This window comes from Spodoptera frugiperda, chromosome 25 (assembly GCF_023101765.2).
Source record: "Spodoptera frugiperda isolate SF20-4 chromosome 25, AGI-APGP_CSIRO_Sfru_2.0, whole genome shotgun sequence".
In the NCBI taxonomy this organism is placed as follows: domain Eukaryota; kingdom Metazoa; phylum Arthropoda; class Insecta; order Lepidoptera; family Noctuidae; genus Spodoptera; species Spodoptera frugiperda.
Genome location: NC_064236.1, coordinates 17,724,832 through 17,736,873, shown reverse-complemented (window position 1 = coordinate 17,736,873; position 12,042 = coordinate 17,724,832).

The following is a 12,042-nucleotide window of genomic DNA, read 5'->3' as shown; positions in this document are numbered from 1 at the left end:
TTTCCCGTATAGTAGGTATAATAAAAAAAACATATATGTGGAAAACGGAACGTGAGTGTAAGTGTGAGATAGAAGTATGTATGCGAGTGAGAGAATGATAGTGAAATGTCAAATTCAAGTGACAGATGAAGAGAGTGGAAAATGAAAGACGACGAGTGCTAGCCGTAAGACGTTTAATTTTAAAAGAAGAAATACAAGTTAATTTGTTTCAAGACGGAAACTTTTCTTTTCCCTGCCCATCCCCCACAAATTGGGGGCTCGTCCGGGATCGGCGCGGAAAAGGATTTTTCAAGAAGACGAAAACGACGACGACGGAAAATTACAACCTTCACGTGCATGGTGGTTTCTTTGAAGATATTTTTACAAAATACTTCACTTGACCGAAAATATACTTACCAATCTACGACGAAAGAAGTTTACTACGTTCCTACGACGAAAAACAACGACGATTACAAAAGATGACTGAAGAAAGTTCAGCCAAGACTCGATACGGCGCGGCGGGCGGCGGCGTTGAGTGTGAAACTGGAATGGCGGCGCTTTTTGTTGACGGCATCCCGAAGTTTAGTGGTGACGATAAGACGATATCATCCGCTAAATGGGCGCAAGATCTGGAGGACAATGCCGAAATCCTCAAGTGGTCAGCTCAGCAGAAACTCATCATTGCGCGCAGAACACTAGTGGGCACGGCGGCGTTATGGCTGAAGGGTGAGAAGGCATTCAAAACTTACGAGTTGAAGGTGGCGGTTCAGAAGGAGTTCCCAGAAACCGTTAATGTGAAGGAAATGCACGAAATCATGGCAGCCCGTAAGAAGCAAAAAGATGAGACCTATTACCAATACATGCTAGTCATGGAGGAGCAAAATTCCCGGATTACGTCGCAGTGCAGTACATAATAGATGGTATACAAGACTTCGAATCAAACAAGGCGATTTTGTACGGGGCAACAACATATCCTGTTCTCAAAGAAAAGTTATTGCTGTATGAGAAAATGAAAAGCAAGACAACACCTCATAAATCGACAGAAGGCTCAAGCGGCAAATGGAAAGCTGTAAAGCAGAAAAGCCAAAGATGTTACAATTGTGGCGAAACCGACCATGTGGCGAGTGCGTGTTCAAACGGTATTAAGTGCTTTAGGTGTAACAAGTATGGCCACATAGGAAGCCATTGTACCGAGGGCGCAAGCAGCAGCCAATCGGGAGCAGTGACGTCAGCGACTACGTCGGTCAAGCAGTCGAAAACTTCCAAAGGAGCATCAACGAGCAGTGGTGACGCTGTAGTCGGCCGGTCGGTAAAGCAGAAGTCAAATGTCAACATGGCGGCACATCAAGACTATGGTCAAGACACCTGTCAAGATGATATTTGTGAAAATGACGTATCGATGACAGTGGCATTATCGAACCGGAACAACAAAAACAAACCGATGAAAGAAGTTACCGCGAATCAATTAACGTTCGACGCGTTAGTGAATTCTGGAAGCGATGTCAATCTGATTACACAACAATGTTGTGTGGCGATCGGTGTGGAACCTACTGGTGACGAGTTAACTTTCAGCGGCCTTGGACATTCACTAGTCAAATCATTAGGAAAAGTGTCAATTAACGTCACGATCGATCATATTGAGTATACAAGTGTGTTGTTTCATATTGTTGATAAAAGTAGGCCATTTAACATGATTTTAGGGCAAGAATTATTGAAACATGTAACCATGATAATGAGTGAAAACAAAGTGATGTTATTGCCTAAGAGAGATGAATGGATGTGTAAGGTTTCTTGTTTTTCAGATATGGTGGTTGATGTTACTCACATACTCAATTCAGCAGTGAAGCAAAAGGTGATACAGTGTGTTGAAGGTTATAATCCAGTTCAATTGAGGGAGGCACCAATCCAGTTAAAGATTGTTCTTAAAGACGATGAGCCTATTTCGCAGCGACCACGACGTTTATCGCTGGTTGAACAAAAGGTGGTAGAAGAGCAGGTAAAGGAGTGGCTCGATCATGGAATCATACAGGTGAGTTTTTCCGAATATTCTAGTCCATTAGTGCTGGTTAGAAAAAAAAGATGGATCAGTGAGGGTTTGTGTAGACTACCGGTTGTTGAATAGGAAGATTGTTAAAGACGAATTCCCCTTATCTGTGATCGATGACATGATAGATAAGTTGTGCGGTGCCAAGGTGTTTAGTGTACTAGACCTAAAGAACGGATTTTTCCATTTGAAAGTTTCGGAGGAGTCTGTTCCTTACACATCTTTTGTCACCCATCACGGACAATTTGAATTTCTTAGAGCACCTTTTGGTTTATCTATTTGCCCTAAGTATTTTATGAGGTTTGTTAGCATCATATTCAGGGATTTGATATCTCAAGGTATTATGATGATATTTATTGATGACATCGTAATTACAGCTGAAGACGAAGAACAGGCAGTTGACAGGCTGCAGCTGGCTGAAGCTTGTTCTTCTGATTCATATGACGTGTCCGTTTGCCATTTTCCGGAACGGAACGAAAGTAGTCGATTTCGCATTTTCCCTTTGATACTTCAATATAAATTATAATTACATCGAAAGTAGATGAGTTGTCCACTTAAAAAAAAATGTATTCGTTATAACTATGTTAGTATGATTATAAATAAATAAATAAGAAGTGTCCGGCGTATAATACTGATTAATGTGGTGTAAGCTGCGCATGACCATACTTGGTCGGGTATTAATAATGAGTGTCTGGCTTCCTGCGCGGAGGGAAACCAGGCGTGCAACGAACAAGCTAGGAGGCGGACGTGCGGCTGGTTGACTTAGATCCAGGTGTTACTAAGGTAAATATCTGATTCATCTGTGTTTGGTTTACATGGCATCCTGATTACAATGCCTATTTTATAAAATTTACTTTACAGTTTTAAAACTTCAATCTGTGTTTCGTGTGATGCTTTTTGGTTATACATTCGTGTAGAAAAATGACAAGAATGAAGTCTGTATATATGATGAGTTATGCATGATTGTAAGCAAAATCCTGATTCATCTGTGCCTGATTCGTATGGTCAAAACCGCATATGAATCATAAAATAAATTATTGATTCTTCTGTACAGCACGGAAGGACTGCTCTTGTTGCGTTGTCCATTTTTTTACTAGTCTTATTTTTAAATTAACTTAGCTATAAAGTTTATAGGTATAATTTAAAACCTTTTTTTCTGAGGAATGTAATTAATATGAGTCTGATATTGCTAATCCGCCCTGAGTTATATTTATTCATGTCAAAGTGTCTATCTAATTTCTGTTATTTTAATATTGCAGTTAACAACAATGCCACTTTGTGAAGACCAAAAAAAGGAGAAAAAGAAACTAGGAAAACATTAGAAAAGATCCAGACAAGCATGCCCAGTGGAATTTGAAAATGAAAGAAGCATTATTTGAAAAGAAAAAAAGAAGGCAAAATCATGTTTGTTCAGAATTTGACACCCAAACAACAAAAAATAGCTAGGAAAAAAGCAGAGAAAGTACTCGAAGATGGTATACTAAAAATAAATTAAAACAACGTGAAATTAAAATAAATACAGAGCTCATTTACATATTTTTTTCGTTTTAATTTTGATTTCTGATTCATCTGTAACAATTTCTGATTCATCTGGGCAGATAATATTCGAACGTCGATATATCGAAAACTATTTTTAAAAACGAGTCCCTCATTCGTATATACGTTATTTGGTACACCTATTTTCGTATGAACACGTGTAACAGATTTTAAAGTGGAATTAAAATTTTGGCCATATTCAGTCGAAGAATCAAAGGAGAAGGGGACTTTTGGGCCCAGCAGTTAACTAGTTGAAATGTATATTAAAAAAACCGTCATATTTTTCGAAAGGAAATCACAAAATATGGTACCTTGTTTCTATCTGGGAAGCGAGAAAACTTAAATTAAGTTATAAAACATTAATGATTATTTAATCATTTATGTATGCGTATACGTACTCTTTGATTTAAATAATGCCTTCCGGCAACACTTCTGCCTGACATCAGTCAGTCACCGATTGACAGATGACACTCGTTCGCTGTGTTTCGTTCTAAGTGCGCACGTATTTTCCATGTTTTATTGTTTAACCCCACGACCTCGGCTTTATAAAGGACTTTTGACGAATCTTGGATCTCTAAATTACCTGACTCTCTATTTTGGACAACTGTTTAAGCCTATCAATCGGATATTGACGACATGGATCGCTGTGTAAATTGTACGATTGCGACTGGTCGCAGTAACTCTATTGGCAGAAGAGTTCTTGGAAGATGAGGCGATTTTATCAGTTATTCGTCAGTGGCGTGCATCTCAGCCTGTATAATATGGTATCTCAGTTGGGAAAGATACCAAGAAAATATACGTACCCCGACCCCCTACACAATTCTTAGATGACATTCTCCTAATTATTGAAGATGAATAATACATATTTTATACTAATATTGGTGTTTTATTTATATATCCTCCTGTCCCTTTTTTAGCTACTAAAGGACTATGCACACCACGTTTTTTAAATGCGCCGTCAACGCGCGTTTGTAGCGATACAGACGCGATACGCACGCAAGTTAGACGCAGTTTGTAGACCTTTGCACACCTGACGCGCGTGTGTAGCGATACAAACACGCGTGTGTAGCGATGCGGTCGCGATGCAAACGCGCGTGTTATCGATACACACGCGCTGGTGCCGCGCGTTTGTATCGATACAAACGACAACAAATTGCACTGCAGGAGAAAAACGGCCGGCGACGCGCGTTTCCAAAACGCGCGTCGACGGCGCGTTTAATAAACATGGTGTGCATAGGCCCTAAGTGCAGAATATTTAATGTAAAAACTTGTCTTCGACTGTAGCGACTGTAGTTGATTTTGTAACCATTGATTCGCTTTTTTTTGTATTACTATTAATTTTTTAATGTTAACTTAGGTTAGGTTATGATGGGGCTGACATGCTCTTTGAAATTTAAGTCCCTAAAAAATAAAGAATAAAAAAAAACTTGATTCCTGGATAGTCAAATTTCACCAAATTTTTAGTGAGGACTTGTTATTATATCCTCACCTGGGCCTTTTTTTTTTTTTTTTTTTTTGATGGTGGAAAATCATCCAATTACTTCTCCCGCCTTGGGCGAGGCGAGAGGGAGTGTCAGACTCTTACTGACTAAAAACCACCCCGTTCCTACTCCTGCCCGTCGAGCCGGAGCCCCGGTAAACCTGCTAGGTAGTCCGCAGCTCCGGATTAGGCATCAGCCCTACTGGGCCCCATCTGTGGTGGTCTGAAACACCTGGGCCTAGGAATGTATTGAGAAGTTCCCTTCTCCTTTCGAAAAACTATCCTGTTACTATGCAGTTTAATAGTGGTGACATGCGCTCGAACTGTGTGGTCCTTCAGTTCGAGTTCGGGAGTATTAGTACCTACATACATTTTATAATTTTATTGTATGGGAGCTACATCTGCCAACTGTCTTAACAGTTTGGCAGAGATATTTTTAGATTGGAAGGAGTTTTTGGGAGAATAAATGTTAACTGTAACAGTGCATTACCGAAAATGTCTTCCACAAAATGACAATGCCAGATCCTGCCCCACTTAATTTCATCAATGTACAAGAAATGTAAATTAATCAAAATTATTCAATGAAAAGAAGTCCCTTGGTTATTTAATAATTATTCTGATAAACTTGCGGATAAAAATTAGGAAATAAAAAGAATTAAAAAAACCCAAGGCCTATTTCCTGTATTTATCACGACCATCTGCGTTTCTTAGTACGCTTGCACAAGGAATAAAACGAGTCATTCAATAAAAAATATATTTATTAATGTAATGTGTACGGCTTTCAATATGAATTTGGTATCTCTCTCTCTCTCTGGTCGGTCCTTTATGTCTGAAGATCGTGGTCATGGTGGGTGATTCTGGCGCGCACGAATTGTCTCATGCTATGCTAACGACGACGCTATAAAACTTTGTTGCGTTCGTTCATATCCAAAAAGTCAGTATTTGACATTCGCTCTGTCTGTTCTGTTTACATTGTTGTTTCGTTATGACTATGAATTATTAAAAGTAGGATTACTTAGGCCAGCCGTACACGGAATGCTTCAAGCAGTTATAACCGACTGCTTGAAGCCGCGACTGCGCGATGAACTATAGCCATTCATTCGCTGCCGTACACACGACTGCTCGAGCAGTCGCGACCGCTTCAAGCCGTCAACTGCATGATGAAATTCTATCGTGCCGTCGACCGCTCGCGAGCAGTTGCGTGGCATACACCGACTGCTCGAGCCGTTGACTGCGCTAGAGCAGTCGACAGCTCTCCGACTTCCCTCTCCCCACCCTTTGCGGCCTCACGGCGTCTGCTGGAAAAATCAAAAGAAAATCAATTGCTCGAGCAGTTTGGTACACGCTACCCAACTGCTCGAGCAGTCAACAACCGACGGCTCAAGCAGTCGACGCCGACCGCTCGAACGGTCCGTGTATGTCGCTCAGCCGCTAACTGCTCAAGCAGTCCGTGTACGGCCGCCCTAAAGGTGATATTGGTGATGACATTCCTTCCTTTCATAAGTAAACACTTAATTTAATTATTTCTACCATTGTAACTGCAATTAACCTAACCTTTTTTTTTTTTTTGAGGGGGAAAATCATCCTATGACTTCTCCCGCCTTGGGCGAGGCGAGAGGGAGTGTCAGACTCTTACTGACTAAAAACCACCCCGTTCCTTCTCCTGCTTTTCGAGCCGGAGCCCCGGTAAACCCGCTAGGTAGTCCGCAGCTCCGGATCAGGCATCAGCCCTACTGGGCCCCATCTGTGGTGGTCTGATGGCTCTTTGAGGCGCGCGCGGAACGCGACGCGCCGCACGCACGGGTCTGGTTCTGTTCGGGCGGTGAGCTACCCTTGCTCGCCGTCCGCAGGCCCGCACTTACGGTGGCCGGAGATCGTCTCGAGATCCCCTACGCCCGGAGTGTCTTTCGCGACGGCTGGGGCGTGAGGAGGTTTGTTCTCTCACGCGCCCCGCCTCCTCCTTAGCTAGCATGACTGCTTCGCAGAAGGAGGAGACGGCATCCCAGTCCCTCTCGCTCCGCACCATGGCCTGAACCAGTGCCGGGCGCGAGAGGTCGCCGTCGCCGACCACATCCCTGAGGACTTGGCGGTGCTTAGCCCACGCAGGGCACACCGCCACCGTATGTTCTACCGTGTCCTCCGGTCGGTCCTCACAGTGATGACACCCGGGCGTTTCCTCCCGCCCAATAAGGAACAGGAACCTACCGAAACTCCCATGTCCGGTAAGCACCTGCGTTAGGCGGTAGGTGAGGACGCCGTGGCGCCTCTCTAGCCACTCCTCAAAGAGGGGACTTACCGCTGCGATGACAGCGAGCCCAGCCCTCGGTTGCGACAGTCGTTGCTGCCATTCCGCCATGAGATCGCGCCGGAGCTCGTCCCGCCACGCACTGATCTGGCGCGGCAGTGGAGTTTGTGGTGGTGGTGAGTGGCGCCGTAGAGGGCCATGGACCGCACGATGCCCGCGTACAACCTCCGGCAGGAGGCATTTGGCCCCCCGATTAACCTAACCTAAATGTAATATTTTGTTCTTAGGTTTATATAGAAACCGCAAGATCTAAAGGCTTTTAATCATGTTATTAGTTATCACTAATAGAACAGCAATAGAATGCTACATTTGGCATGCCTTTACACTATATTTTTTGGTGGGGCAAAGCTCTATAGAGATTCTGGCATTGTCATTTACGATAATAAACCTGTAATCGCATTACCGGATTAAAAAAAAATATTTTACAGTATTATTATTTTACCGAAAAGTAGCTACGGATTTTAATTTGTAACAATTTATTTCGTATTTGTTCTAGTAAATAAAAAATGTTATAAGGAAAATCGTTGGAAATCGCCGCAGAAAAAAAAATGAAAAAATTTGCATAGGTGTATCCCGACCCATAGATACCGTAAATGGTATAACAATAAAAAAACAGTAATAGTTTAATACAGGTTTATCCCATGGGGGCGTCGATTTGAATTATTTTAATGCAATTTTTGAGCGAAATTGAATTCATTGTAGCAATTGCCAAAGCACCTACTACGAATACCGCCAAAAATTAAATGCCAAAACCTGCCACGTTCTTGGTGTTGCTCTAATTAAAAACAAAGTTCTTGTTGAAATACCCTTTATATAGATAACCTAGGCTACTTTTCATAATGATTATAAAATGATGAATCGGCGGTCGTGGTCTCTATACAATATCTTTAAAAATGCTAACAGTAACATATTCTCAAGTAATTCCCATTTTACTTGACATACGGCAGCATTTTGATCACAAACCCAGTGGTTTGTGAGCAGAAGCTAGGTATATATATAAAAGAACTATATAATAAGCATTTATAATAATAAAAAAAAGAACTTCTTAAGATGGTTTGAAAAGTTGATATTTTACCTGTACAGGTGCGATCATGCGATGCGCACTGGTGAACGCAACCACTACCGCCAGCCAGATAGCCCGTATGATGTCTGGGAGAGTGAGAGACATAGTAGGTATATCTAATAACTGACCTTCCTGAAATTCTCTCTCAAAAACGTTCCCAGCTCTTATACGCCAGTGAGGCGCAAATATTTTAATTTCTTTTTTCATTTAATGTGTCGACGTTTGGCCGCTTTCTCACCTGATGGTAAGTGATGATGCGGCCTACGGTGGAGCACGTCTGCCCATAAGCAACATATTCACTCGGGCTTTGAAGACACCAAGGTTATACCCATCAGGATTAGGAAACACAGACTCCAGCAAGGAGTTCCACTCCCTAGCAGTTCGCACAAGGAATCTTGAAGCGAAACACTTCGTGCGAGTGGGTGGGATACCTACCATTAATTTCTTGTTTTAAACTTTTTTTGTTTTTTTTTTCGTAACTTTAAATATTTGTAGCCTCCTGTCTGTGTCAAATAAACGTATTTTCTTTCTTTCTTCTTTTCTTACAATTGTACATTGTGCAATAAATAAAAAGATTTTTCGACAGTTCTAATTCTCTAATAAAATTGAATTAAGTTATTCTTCCAAAAACCCCTAAGGAAAGTAAGATATTAACACGTAAGAATAGCTCTCGAAGTAAATCTCTCGAATAAATATCTAGGGGTCGATACGGTATGCATTTGATATTTTTTAAATCATCGAGCAAGAATTATTATGTAGGTATACATAGTTGCATTCAACCCTGCAGACCTGCACCGCTCCCCAGTCCGCCGCGCACCCTCGAAACGCTTAGTCGCTCCGTTCCGTTCCACGGTGAAGTGATCCGCGCCGCGTTAGTCGACAACTCAGTTTGCTGAACGACCAAAGCTATGGCACCGTAAGTTCTACAATATTAAGTTATTAATAGTATTCTTTTTCGGTTGGTCGAAATGATTCTTTTTTTAATTTTGGGCATTTTTGGTGATTTTACAATTTGTTTTGTTGTTAGCGATTTAGTTAATAAGTTATTTTACAGACTTTTATTTTTTGACTAATAGTTTAATTCTGGTCTATTTAGTGTAATTTTGTTTTTCATTATCGTTATATTTTAATATTTTTATTGATCAACTGGATTTGTTATTTTCAATTAGTAAAATTTAAACAATAGAAAACTGATAAGTAAATGAAATGTTTGATGATAAGTTTACCTTTTGTCGATTATTTTTTTATTTTAGATTTTGCCCATTATTACATTTGTTATTTAATCCGTTACTTAAAATATATAAATTAATTAAAAGGAAGACATAAGAAAAGAACTGGTAACTTTCTTACAATTACAGCAAAAAAGCCTCTTACAAAATTACACGTTGATTTTTTTATTCATACAAGAGTTTTTAAAGCTAGCTATACATGGTTACAGGAAAAGTCGTGCTAGATCCGTTAAAGGGCGTAAAGTGCTCAACATTTCTGACTTATTTCACTAAGAAACACCCTACCCTAAACTTAACCCTTTTCACGATATTCGACTTCTAATTTTTTTATTGAAAATTGCCGATTTTCAAGCTACCTACTAAATTTAATTTTGTTTATGTTGTGTGACTTATTATTATTGCATATTTACATATGTAATAATATGTTTTAAGACGTCAATCATTAAAATCTATATCTATTATATATGTATACTTATAATAAATCTGTAGAGTGGTCAATTCTGGTACATGAAATATATTTCCAAAATAACTATCAGCGGGTGATTAGTTATCGATACTGACGCCAACAATGGACTTATTCGTCAACTCGACCGCAATAAACTCGTCCGCGAGGTCGAGTCGGGAAATTTAAACATTAATTATTTTTTTATTGTGCATCTCGACCGTAGTCACTATGCGATCGAGTCGACCCGGCTAATTCTTGTATTTGTCAACTCGACCGACATTGAAAATATGAGGCATGATTGTACAGTGATTGACAAAAGTGTTTCGTTTTTAATTAAATTTTTGTTCTTTTAAGGGTGTATTATGTAATATAATAACTTAAAATTAGAATTAAGGACAGATAAAAAGATGTTTTTAAATCAGGCATAGCTCAGTTGATTATTAGGTTAATTTCATTCCACCGATAAAAATTCCAAGTTGCGAGTTTATTGCGGCCGAGTTGACGAATAAGTCCAAAAATGCAATCAGATTTTTTTTGTCTTTCTGTCTGTCTGTCTGTCTGTTCTTTATAGAAATAAAAACCACTCGACAGATTTCAACGAACTACAATTGTTCTTCATACTCCTGGGCAGGTTATAGTATACTTTTCATCACGCTATGATTAATAGGAGCAGAGCAGTGAAGGGAAATGTTGGGAAAACAAAAGAACTTACTCCATTTTTTAAGCTTCCGTCGCGTGTGCAGCCTTAATGGTTAAAGCTACACAGAAATCATGTATGACGAAATGTTCTCCTTAAAATTGTTTAAAAAATATTCCACGACAGCAAATGTCAATCAACCATATTTTTTATGGTTGATTCACAATAACACGTATAGCTCCCGAGAGCTTAGCAGTTCGGAGCTTTCTGATTATATTTGTCTACTCTTATGTTTATAACTCTCATTCATCCCTAATTAAAAAATGTTAACATTATTATCTATTTAATAAAAAAAGAATCATAGAAACCGGTATCGTTTGCTCATTTACCAGATTAAAAAAATGGACAACAATATTGCAAAAGGATGCGATAGTTCATGGCATCGTAATGATGGCCATGTTCCTTGAAGCTCTGAGCTGCTCGATGAGAACGTGACGCCTATCAATAGCCTATACGACAACTGAAATAGTACACAAACCGACGATTGTTCTGATGTGTACTATGGAAGTAAACTGACGGATGATGCCCAGTCAATGTAGCGCTATTGTGAGTAATAGGAATAACCAAAAATGCTATTTTTAATGGCCATTTTGTTATGTATATGTATGTATACATAATTATAATAAATCTGTAGAAGGGTCAATTCTGTACAATGACAATATTGAAAACATAAATAAGAGGGTGTTACTGGATCGATACCAAACCCAAATATGTGATTAAACATTTTTCGTCTGTCTGTCTGTCTGTCATGTCATATCATGTGAAAACTAACGGATCGATTTCAATGAAACTTGGTATAATTATATCTTATTATCTTGGGCATAAAATAGGATACTTTTTACCCTGGAAAAATACGTAAAAAAATCTTAATTTTCAACACGCTTTTTATTAGCTTGGGTTGTAACTATGTCTGTATGTATGTATGTATGTATCTATGTAACGGAATATTTAAGCTTAATTTTCACCAACTTCCAGCGATTCGATTTCTTTGAAACTTTGCACACGTATCAAGGACCGATGACAATGCAATAATTTGAAAACGGTATCCCGTTATCCTGATTAGGACCGCCAGGATGCGGTTACGAACTATCCGCCGCCGCCTAAGCGAATGTAATATAGCGCAAGTTTGACACTGACTTTTCGCGTTGGTTGGATATATGTTGGAGGGTGACACTTTTGTAGCGACTACATACATACTTAGATGCATACTTACATACATATATGCATACATACACACACACATACATACATACATATAAATATA